At 45.3% G+C, this 12,303-nt stretch overlaps 1 long non-coding RNA gene across 2 annotated transcripts in view; it reads right to left on the reverse strand.

Moving 5' to 3' along the window:
* Positions 1–10,514, reverse strand: part of LOC141549182 (uncharacterized) — an 84,078-nt gene extending 73,564 nt beyond the window's left edge. For both annotated transcript variants that reach the window (XR_012484275.1, XR_012484276.1), the window contains exon 1: positions 10,342–10,514. This is a non-coding gene — a long non-coding RNA (uncharacterized LOC141549182). The remainder of the gene's footprint in view (positions 1–10,341) is intronic.
* Between the last annotated feature and the right edge of the window lie 1,789 nt (positions 10,515–12,303).

Consider the following 12,303-nt stretch of genomic DNA (forward strand, 5'->3'; position numbering starts at 1 on the left):
AAGGACTGTGAAATGACAGAACAATCTATTCAAATGAGCCCAAAACACAGTGGATACTAAGCAAAGCCTGAAATACTGGATCAACAGGTTTTCAAGAGCAATATTGCACTCTCAATACTGCAATTTCAAGAAACTAACAGTTGTTACCCCTCTCTTGTCTCTTTGCAAACCCTGTGTCAGAGGATAGAAAAGGAGGCAAAGATCATATAAAGCCAATACTGGAAGTCATAGTCCAGAGGATAGATGCTTCTGGTTGTATTAATATATATTCAGACATCCCTCTCTTTTCTTCCACCAAAACATGAGACATTGGGGAGTACGGATTTTTTATGTCAGGCTCCACAAATATAAGGGTGGATACTACTTTAGTACAATCACTCAAATGGGGAAAGTGTCCATTGTATTTTCTCTCCCCAGACTCAGTTATTTTTCCTCAAGTGCCTGAGGAACCTCAAGTGCAGTCAGGGGAACCCACATGGAGCAGTAATTATTTAGGAAATTATTGTTCTTGTTCATCCACTCTCAGAAGGGAGTGGACCAATATGATGGAAAGATTCAGGGTATGAGAGGTGATTCCCAAGAAGAAATTGGCTCAGGGGACAGACAATAGCTAATGAAAGAAAGAAAGAAGATATTCAGATTGGTTGGACAGGAAGCCACTGGACCCAAAACATTAGAAACAAATAAGGAATGGGAATGGGTGGGGAGGAGATTATTAATTATTCATTTGATTAGCTGATCAGTTAAAATGATTAATAATGCCTTTCTCCTACTCTTTCTCTTGATGATTTCCTTGATTTACCTGATTGATTTACCTGAACCTCATTGGTTCAACATTGGCAACTGATTGACCCAGGTGGTTGCCTTAACAGGGAAACTTGGGGTATACTGGGTTTGGGACATAGGAATACCTGATGGAAAGATACAAGGTTTTGCATTTAACTCCACCCAGAATGCTCATCTATACATACACTCACACACACACACACACACACACACACACACACACACACACTCACATACACATATATCACCCTTCCACTAGAGGAATATTTAACCTGTGGCTTATAATTCCTGAGTGAAAAATCAAACAAACAGGACTTCAGCCAACCACCTGATAGTTAGCCAACAAACCAACACCTCTGGGGTGGAAAGACCAGTTTTGGATACAGTTAGAAAATACTCTGTGCAAATGGCATCTCCAAAATATTTATCAATGTCACAGACCAACATGGACCCTTCCCTTCACTCATGTTTCTTCCTCAGTTTTGGGGAAAATTAGGACCAGAAATTAAATGCTATCCTTGAGGCTGTTGCAAACATTTCCTCTAAATTTAAAATGGCTCCTCTTATACAAGTCTGGGAGGCTTAAGGCTTATTTATTTCCAACTGTAAAAATAGCAAGTTGTTGAAATTATCCCATAAACTTTCTAGTGGTTCACAGTTCTAATTCTCCCTTCCTGACTAGGCCTTCTTGGTTAATACTGAGGGATCTCTCTGACTACAGGTCTATGTTCCCATGTGGCTCTATCCCCGGTTGAGTTGCTCTTCATCTTTCCATGTCCTCCTATCCTCTATTTGGTTATGAGAATCAACAAAACATTTTGAGCCATTCTAGTGCTGCTAAATGCGATATGCATTACAAAGAATCACCTCAAATCTACTTTTAATTTGCATGACACCAACCTCTGTGTCTCTTCCCTCCACTAGCTCTATCCCATGTTCCTCAGGGTTGAAACCCTCTCTCCAATCAGTTGCTGAGTTTTGTCTTTACCCCCTTCTCAGAGTGTCTTCTATCCATCACCTCTCTACTCATAAAACCTCATCATTGTTTCCTAGACTATTCCTATTTGATTTTCCATATCAGGTTTTCTCTCTTCTCCGAGTCATCAATAACTAAAACTCTGGTCAACCAATCTATTCAATAAACCTTAGCGGTTCCCCAATACATTTAGAATCAAATATAGACACCTCTGTCATTTAAAGCCCTTTCAACCCCATCTATATCCTACTTATATAGCCTTATTATATACTACTCAATAATTATACCATTAATCAGTGCTAAGCAATGGGGATACAAAAGAGGCAAAAGAAGTTCCTGTCCTCAAAGACCTCCCAGTCCAATGGGGGATACACACAGACAAATTATGTACAGGATAAATAGGAAATAATGAACTCAGGGAAGGAACTAGAAGGAAAAACTTCTTATAAAAGATGGGATTTTAGTTGGAAGTCAAGGAAAGCTAGAGAAGCTAGTAGACAGAGATGAAAAAGAGAGTATTCTATACATAGGAGACAGCCTGAGAAAATGCCAGGAACTGAAAGCTAAAGTGTCCTGTTTGAGGAATTGCCAGGAGGCTGGTTCAGAGATTATGGTGCAAGAAGACTGGAAAGGTAAGAAGGGGCCATTCCCCTTCAGGAACTCTGTTCAGCAAGTTTTACCTGCTTACCGTTCCTCAGATGTGACACTTAGTTTTCCCATCTACATATCATTGCAAAGGCAGTCCCTCATGACTGGTACAAAGTGGGCACTTAATAAATGTTCATCTGATGGTCAAAAGCGATGTTGTATTTTGCTGAAATATATAGCCCTCTGATTAATAAACTTATTTAACAAACTTCTGTGTGTCTCCTGTACATCTGATATCAAACAGAATCCTCTCTCTGTCACTTAAAACCCCTCAGATTTTAGTTATATCCTACCTTGTAAGCTTTATTATATACTATTCTCCTTCATGTACTTTACTGTAATTACCTACTTATTGTTCCTTACACATGACATTTAATTTCAAAATGTTCCCCATAGTGACTACTATATGCCTGGCATGTAGTAGCTTATTAATAAATGTTTATTGAATTGAATTGATTTGAAAATAAATGCATAATAAATGCTTGTTGACCAATGAATTGACATTGAGGACCATAACAATCTTTCATTGACATCTGGTGTTCAAACAGGATGCTGCAATTTAACGTTTAGGATAAAGAAAAATGTCTTTAAAGAAAAAAAAAGTGAGCATCATTTCACGACCATTTTTAGGCTGTTGGCTTGTGTCCAACTCCTATTATTAGACTCAAACACCTTCTACAATCTACTTTTATTGGATTTCAGCCTATGAGACAGTTCACTCTTGGTTAAGGGAAACATAATGGAGCTAAATAAAGCTCTGAATTTATGACAAGAATTGAGTCATAAATTCCTTCAGGGTAAATAGGAATAAGAGTAAATCATCAGTATTAAAATTATCTATGAAACTTTCTATGATATCAAAGATCACCTGATAAAAGATAAGAATTTGTAGCAGTAGAACCACTACTGAGCTGGTATCATCCTTCAATGAACCAGTTAATCAGGTAAGACATTAATGTTGCCCACCCAAAAAAGTAACATTTAAAGCCAATAAATAAAAGAATATGGGTAATCTTAGTTTTGAAGAAAATCTATGAAATACCAAAAATTTGACTAAGACTCAATCACTGTAAAAATAAGTAGGTAAGTATCTGTCCAGGTGTCCAGGGCTAGTGAAAACAAACAAAAAAGAAGAAAAAAAAAACCTCAATAGTCCTGGGAATACACAAAATCAGATAGCTTGGATTTCAATTCAGCTTCTCTACTTCCAAATCCTGAACTGTGTTCACCATTTGTTTCTTACTGTTCTCTTTCTTTCTTTCTTTCTTTCTTTCTTTCTTTCTTTCTTTCTTTCTTTCTTTCTTTCTTTCTTTCTTTCTTTCTTTCTTTCTTTCTTTCTTTCTTTCTTCCTTCCTTCCTTCCTTCCTTCCTTCCTCTCTTTTTCTTTTCTTTTCTTTATTTTGCTGAGGCAATTGGGGTTAAGTGACTTGCCCAGGGTCACACAGCTAGGAAATGTTAAGTGTTTGAGGCCAGTCAGGTCCTCCTGACTTCAGGGCTGGTGCTCTATCCACTGCACCACCTAGCTGCCCCTCTCACTGTTATTTTTCATCTGAACAAAGCCATTTCACTCTTTCCCTCCTTCTCTTCCTTCCTCCCACTCTCTCTTTTTTCAGGAAATTCCAATATGTTGTATATCTATGACCACAGTTCTTTCTCTACCCTGTCATTTCTTTAAGATCTTCAATGACTCCATGGGATCACAGGACCCTAGATGTACAGCTGATTTATCTGAGAGCACACAGCTAGTAAGTGTCTGAGGCAGAATTTGAATCTGGATTTTTCTGCCTTGAAATTCAGTGCTGTATTCCCTGCATTCAGCTGCCTTCTATTCTCTCATCTCATTAAGTTTCTCTCATCTCTCTCTAATTTCTAAGACTAAAGGTATAAGAAAAGGTTTGGGTTTTTTGATATTAAAGATTGTTAGTGATTGAAAGGAGACAGCTTTGTTCACAATGGAATATTCCCATTTAGAAAGGGATGAAGAACATGGTATCACAGCAAGAAGACTAATTTGAAGGAGCCATATTAGAAGATCAGTTCAACTACTAAGTAAAATGACTAGAGCTGTAGCTTCACTTTATCTGATTTTCTATACTCCACGATTGTTATTATTTTCTTGTTTTTAGTACTGGATACCTAGGAAAATATTCATCCGCATGTCTGAAGTTTGTTAAACTTTTATCATTTATCTTATGTATCTCCTTCAGAGATAAGATCAACCATTTTCTTGTGTCCATTTCTTCCATTTTTGGCTTTTTTTGGGAGGGTAACATTAGCACTTTACTTATTTATCATGTATATTGTATGATGTAAGACAATCTGAAGGGTTTATGGGGAGCAACACTATTCACCTCCAGAAAAAGACTAAAGAAGTGTTGGTAAACCAGTTCCTCTACTCTTGAGTCCCTCACCAACTGCACTTTCCAAGTCTCAACTTTAGATCACTTTCACTATTTATTAAGTGCCTACTACATTCCAAGTCATGCTTTAAGTTGGTCAGATTGGCACAAATCTTTCCTTACTCACATCCATTCTCTCTTCAGTTTCCAATTTTTTTCCCCTAAACCATAGGTACACTGTGTCACACACACCTACTCAATTTACCTCTATCTGTCTTTCCAAACTTCTTACTCTATCCCACTCCACTAATTATCTCCTCCCCTTCTTACTCCCCATCTTTAATCCGGTAGCACTAGTCTCCTTGCCAAAATTAGTCTTCATCATAAATCATGCTCCATATTATGCAATAAATCTAAAATGGATACATCACCCCACTTTTACAGCTCATAGCCAATGCAGATTGAAGTACTTTTCACTTTATTTTCCTTACCTTTTTTTTTTTTGCAATATGACCAATACTGAAATGTGTTTTGAATTATTTCACATATATAATTGATATCACATTGCTTATTTTCCCAATAGGAAGGGACGAGAGGAAGGGAGACAATTTGGAACTCAGGATTTTAAAAAATGTTTAAAATAAATATAGAATATATTTTAAAACCACATAGATTATAGACTAAACCTACCTTAATTCTGTTTTCATTGCTATGAAGTCTTTTGTATCAGATAACCTTTGACATAATGGAGAAATGGTTAGGTAAGATTGATGTCAACATCAACCAAGTTTGTATTTACTCTAAAGGAATTCATTACTTATTTCACTTCACAAATTCAGAACTTCATGTGGTCCTTTTCTGCCTCTTTTAACCAGGAATAACTTGTCATATGCCTTAAAAATCCAATAAGAGCATGGCTTGCAATGAGTCAGAATGTCACACTAAAAGCTGACAAGAGCAAAGTAAAAGTGTAATATTCACGTTGGCCACGAGATGGTGATCTCATTGCATAATTTATTCTTTTTTAGTCCAAAATTTCCAATAAATTGCAGTATCACTTTTGACCACTATATGTCAGTGAAAGATTGTGCTATAATTTTCACTGGCAATGAACTGGTTAATCTCTTCACCACCCCACCACCACCCCCAAAGCTAGACTCCATGGTAAACCAGTTCCTTTACCCATGAGTCCCTAGCTGACCTTCCAAGCTTCAACTTTAGATCACCCCACTATTTATCAAGTATCTACTACATGCCAAACCCTGCTTTTAGTTGCCATAGATCTTTCCCTGCTCGAGTCCTTTCTCCCTTCAGCCTCCAAAGTCCTAAACCACAAGTCCACTGTGTCACACACACCTACTCAATTAACCTCTACTTATCTTTCCAGTCTTCTTCTACTACCCCCTTCTAATTGTCTCCTCCCTTTCTAATTCCCCATCTTTAATGTAGTAGCACTCACCTCCTTGCCAAAATTAGTCTTCGACATACATCTTGAAGCACATGATGCAATGAATCTAAAATGGATACATCACCTCAGTTTTAAAGATCATAGCCAGGAAATTGGCAAAGATGACAAAAGAGAAGAATATCAATATTGAAATGACTATTGAAAGATAGGCACACTGGAGGATTTTGGAGAGAGCTGTACATTTTCCCAAAGATTTCCATTTTGAAAAGCAATATGGAATTAGACAAATAGTGACTAGCATGTCAATACCCTTTGAACTTAGAAGTTCCATTTAGGGTTAAGACTTATGTTTTGATCATTGATACACATGATTTGTGTGCTTAACACATGATTTGTACATTTAGGTTTGATGAATGAATGAATCTAGAGAGTTGTTCTTAGGCTACACCATTACAGAGGTCAATGAAAAAAATTAAGTCGTCATAATGTTTATGGAAGTTCTTTTGGTGGTAGTAAAGAATTGCAAAGTAAATTCCCATCGATTTGGGAATGGCTAACGAAATTGTGACATATAAACACAATGAAATGTGAATGTGCCATAAGGAAGGATAATTATGATGAATAAAAATATTATGGGAAGTCCTACAGGAATAAATCTAAATAATTCTGAGTAAGGTAGGTAGAGAAAAGAAAATAGTGTAAATGGAAAGAAATCCAATATAAAACAATTGAAAGTGAAAAACATAGAATTAAAAAGATCTGAACATGTCCCCTGTAAGCTGAAAACTTCTGTGGCATTGCAGAAGTGAGAGGTATGAAATTTTTTCATATGTTTTCAGTCAATTTTGCTAATTTTTCTCTCATTTTCCTATAAAAATATCATTATATACAATGGCTCTCTAAATACTTTAAGACACTACACAAATGTCAACCATTTGATGAACAGGTCTCTTAGAATGAATGACAGAAAGTGCCCAGAGGGCTCAGTTGTAAGGGAAGTCATTCATACTTTCAACAATATTCTCTCAGTGAGACCTCTTTCTGCCTTTCTTCCCTACTGAAACCCTTAGTGATTCCAAGGAACCCTAGCTCTTTTATGCAGGGTTAGCAGCTTCTGTCAAGGTGATTTTCCAACATCTCCTGGTTAAATGGAGAGGTCATGCCAGAAGAGGACCCAATCACGAAGATCACGAAGTGTGTGTGTATGTGTGAGAGAGACAGAGAGAAGCAGAGAGACAGAGAGAGAGAGAGAGAGAGAGAGAGAGAGAGAGAGAGAGAGAGAGAGAGAGAGAGACAGAGACAGAGAGACAGAGAGACAGACAGAGATAGACAGAGAGACAGAGACAGAGATAGACAGAGAGACAGACACACAGAGAGAGAGACAGACACAGAGAGAGAGAGAGAGAGAGAGAGAGAGAGAGAGAGAGACAGAGACAGAGAGAGACAGAGAGAGACAGAGACAGAGAGACAGACAGAGATAGACAGAGAGACAGACAGAGAGAGACAGAGAGACAGACACACAGAGAGAGAGACAGACACAGAGAGAGAGAGAGAGAGAGAGAGAGAGACAGAGAGACAGAGAGAGAGACAGAGACAGAGAGAGACAGAGAGACAGACAGAGACAGACAGAGAGACAGACAGAGAGAGACAGAGAGACAGACAGAGAGAGACAGAGAGACAGAGACAGAGAGAGACAGAGAGACAGACACACAGAGAGAGAGAGACAGAGAGACAGAGAGACAGAGAGAGACAGAGAGAGACAGACACACAGAGAGAGGAGAGACAGAAAGACAGAGGAACATGGAGAGACACAGAAAGAGACACAGACCATCTTCTGAAGTTCTGAAGCATGTAAGTGACCCTCGAGTCGAGCTACCAAACTCCCATCATGCTGGGGAAGGAGGATGAGTTGCTGAGAGGTGCAATGATTTGGGTCACATAGAGCTCACATTGATCGCTCACTTGTCTTAGATGCAATTAAACGGGCACCTTCTCAGTCAGGGACCCTTTTGTTTTTCAGGTTTAAACAGCTCCAGCTTTTGGCACCGGAGTGGCCCTCAGCTTTGTGCCTTGCATGGAGCTTGTGTCCCAGGAGACCCTCTGCTGGGCCTGTTGCTAAGGAGATTCCTGTCCAGGCGGGGAGGGTGGGGTGGGGGTGGGGGACTAGCCAGCCTCAGGGGCCCCTTCCAGCTCTGACTTCCTGGGATTCACCTGAAAGGGAACTTCTTCTGCTGACACTTATTCTCCCCTATGCACACAAGGATTTGAACCCAGGGAGACAGCCTTTATATCTTTTTGTACAATGTGCGCAAACACACACACACACACACACACACACACACACACACACACACACACACACACACTGTTCTGGACTCACACTCAGAGCCTGTCTTGCTTTGTAGGACCCGACAACGCGGCTCGTACTTTGCTAGCCCGGGCTTCAGCTTCCTGTTCTGAGGAGAAAGAGGACACCTAAAATGCTGTGGTCCTCATCTGCAAGGGACAGCTTGACTCACCACAGCATCCCCAGTGGGTGGTAGGAGGGTCCCGGGTGCCCCTGAAGCAGGTGAGATTGCTGCAAGAGCCGACAAAAGCTCTCACATGACGGGGGAGCTGCTGGAAAAACCTGGGCTAAGAAAGCGTCCAAACTGTGTGATGTGACACAAGCCCCAGAACCTCTTTCAGGCCAGGGCCCCTGGTAATATCAAATGGGAAGCACGCTGGCATTTGCTCTCCCACAGGGAGATGGCCCTTTGTCCCCCTTGGACACTTCCAGAAATACAAGTTGGTCTTATCCCAGAAGCGCTCCATCCTGGAGGTGAGAGAGAAAGGAGAGGGAGACAATGAAGAGGAAGCTTCAGCAAGGGCCAGGCCTGCCCAAGGAGTGAGTGCCACAGCCAATAAGAACCAAGGAATAATAATACATGGGGAGAGTGCAAGCCCTAGGAGGAGAGGCCTTCCGAGTGTGGGAAAGGAAGCCTAGAGTCTGAGCCAGCAAGAGAGGGCCAGGGGCAGGTGGGGATGGGAACAAGAGAGGGAGAAGGGATTTCTCATACCTCTCAAAGAAGGGGAGCCCGAGAGCAAAGGCCGGAGGAAAAAGCCAGGCCTGCTCCGAAAAAGCCAGGCCTGCTCCTATGGGAGACACCGGTGTGCCTCCAGACCCCCAAGATGCAAAGCCTGCGAACGTTAAATAAAGGATGTCCCTCTGAGAAGGAAAGGGCAGAAAAGAGATGCAGCAATCAGCTCAGCTTTCATTATGTTAAGCCGGCGTTTACACTCCTCTAATCCCTCAATCCCAGAAGCATTTGCGAAACACCTACTGTGTTCCAGGCGCTTTGTCTCTCCCTTTGATTCTAGTTTCATTCTGAAGCCCCACAAAGTCTGATCCCGTCGCCCTTTGGCAGACCTTCAGGTCGGGGAGAACAGCTCTCCCTGCCCCTGCTGCTTCTCTTCTCAGAGGGAAAGGCAGCCCCTGAGATTCAGGGAATTTGGAGGTGACAGGGTCCATTAAACCAGAGCAGACGGGCCTAGGGAGGGAGGTTCAGTGGTGTGCCCACAGTCCCCCAGAAAGTGGGGACTCAAAGCGAAGTCCTGATTGCACATCGGGGCTCCTTCCACCCCATGATCCTCCTCCTTCCAACCGTTCCTCCTGGGCGGGGGTTTCAGGCCCCTCACCCTCCGTGCCCGTCCCCGTCCCTCCTATTGTGGATCCCAGAAATGGGCACGGCATTCTAGGCGTGGTCTGGCCAGGACCACAGGGGTTTACGGTTATTCCGGGCATGGTCATTTTCTCCAGCCCTGGGATGAACGTACCCCAGCTTCCGTCCCTGCCTTTATTGGTACCAGCTGAAATCTCCCTGGCTGAGGCAGCTAGGTATAGCGCACTGGACACACACGCACACACGCATGCACACCCTCCTCCAGACGGACAGGCGGGGAGGAGAGGGGTCAGCGCTCCCCACCACCCAAGCAGGCGTTGGAGGCGCCCTCTGCCCCCGCGGTGCCCTTCCCCCGCCCTTGTGTTTACTTGGCCTGAGGGGTGCCAAGGGGAGCGGCGTATTGACCCCCCCCCCATCTCCATCCCCATCCCCCCAGCCGCTCCTGCCCCACTTCCCCTCGCTCCGGCCCGGGGATGCAGAAGCGGGCTGAAGGAGCCCCAGCGCAGCGGCTGCCCCGCTTACCTCCTCCGCTCCCGCGAAAGACTCGGCGGAGCCCCGGGACAAAGCAGGGGCTCTCCCCGGCTGCGGCGCGGCCCCGGAGAGGTCCGGAGGCAGGATGAGGGAGCCCGGAGCCCGGGAGGAGGGGGAGGGAACAAAGGCTGCCTGCGCCGGGCTGGGCACTTCCCTCCCGCTCTCTCTAGGACAAAGCCGCCCTCCCTCCCGCACCCACCCAGATACTCACGTGGCCGCAGCCTCTCCTCACACCGGGAGAGCCGCACACATTGTTCCAATCGCTCCCCACGCCGCGCTCGGGGACGCCGGGCGGCCGGGCTCGGCCCCTCGGGGCTCTCCTGCCCGCTCCGCCGGAGCGAGGAGCGCGCGGAGCGCGGGGCGCGGCCCCCCCCCCCCACTTGGCCCGCCCGGAGCCGCCTCTCCCCGTCCTGCCCTCGAGCTGCCGGGAGAATCGGCGTTTGACAGTCCGCTCCCCGCCCCCCGCCCCCCCCCCCCCCCCCCCCCCCCGCAGCAGCTTGAAGGCTAAAGCCCATCGATGTTACCGAGAGCTGCAGGGCTGCGGAGAGCCGCTCCACGGGGCTGCCGTCAGGAAAGCGCGAAGAGGCCCGGGGCTCTTGGCGAGCTCCCTCTGAGGGGGGGTGACAACGCTCGCGGGAGGGGCACCTGCAGGGAGGCCCGGGCCGCAAAGGGAGCGGGGCAGACCCCAGGGCCCGGGGCAGGGAGCCACCCTGCGGAGCCCGGGTCCGGAGGGGCCTGCCCCCGTCACAGGGAAGGCGTGGGGTCAGAATGGAGCAGGATTCGGGCTCCCTCCATCAGGCTGGGGCCTGGGAGCCCTGGCAGAAAGGTCACCTTGCTGGGCACCAGCGGCCATACAGGGCACACAGATGAGCAGTTATCACCAGGGAGCTCTTTCCCTCCTTCCTCCCCCTTCCCAGCTCTCCCCCACCCACGAACTCTCCAGCCTCCATGGCTTGTAGCCCTGTCCTAGGGAGGGCTCTGGGAGGTGAGGGCCGGGTGATGCTCCCCAACATCGGCCCTTGGTGCACAGCCTGTGTCAGTGGAGGGCGGCTTCCTTCCTGAGCCTCTTACCAGCTGACATCAGTCACTGCCCCCTGCCCCCACCACTGTACCTCCCTCCCTCTGCAATGTTTCCAAGGCAAGCCTCCCATGCATGCCAGGTAGACCCAGAGGCCACAGGGGCCACAGACAGAGCCCTTATTTCAGGCTTCCACCCTCCTATGCCAGACACCCAGGACAGAACAGAGACCATCCTCCCGCTCCCCCCACAGCTGACACGCCCTCTCCTCCAACAACCCACCCACGGGGAAGAACTCCTCACTGTACTCACACCCCTTTGTCCATGACTCCTGCAACCTTAGTCCTCCCTCAGATCTAGGGGATCTATCGCCCCTTGCACCTCCCAAGCAGCCTCCAATTATGAGGCTCACTGTGATTCTTGGCCTCCTCTCTCCCAGCCCCCAGACTCTGGGTCTCCTGATCACATCAGCATTTCCCACTGGGTCCAGAGGCCCAATAATTTTTATTATCAATAAATTCCAATAATTCCAATAATTATCCAATAATTTTTATTATTTTTTCCCCCCTGAGGCTGGGGTTCAGTGACTTGCCCAGTGTTAAGTGTCTGAGACCAGATTTGAACTCGGGTCCTCCTGAATTCAGGGCTGGTCCTCTATCCACTGCGCCACCTAGCTGCCCCTGGTTCTATTTTTTTTTGGATCCATCATTTAAGATTTCACTGGTACATCTCCAGTTGTGTCTGCATCTTTTATTTGTTATCCCTAACCCTGTTACTAAGTTTATGGCATTATGGCCCAAAAAGAATGCGTGAAATAAAATTAAACTGAGGTGAGGAATTCTGAGCTTTATCAATTCCTTAGCAGGGCGTGGACCTATTGACAAAAGACATCAAATGGCCACCTCAGTTAGGCCCCTGACCCAGAGGAGACAGAG

The sequence above is a fragment of the Sminthopsis crassicaudata genome, chromosome X (assembly GCF_048593235.1).
Source record: "Sminthopsis crassicaudata isolate SCR6 chromosome X, ASM4859323v1, whole genome shotgun sequence".
NCBI lineage: Eukaryota > Metazoa > Chordata > Mammalia > Dasyuromorphia > Dasyuridae > Sminthopsis > Sminthopsis crassicaudata.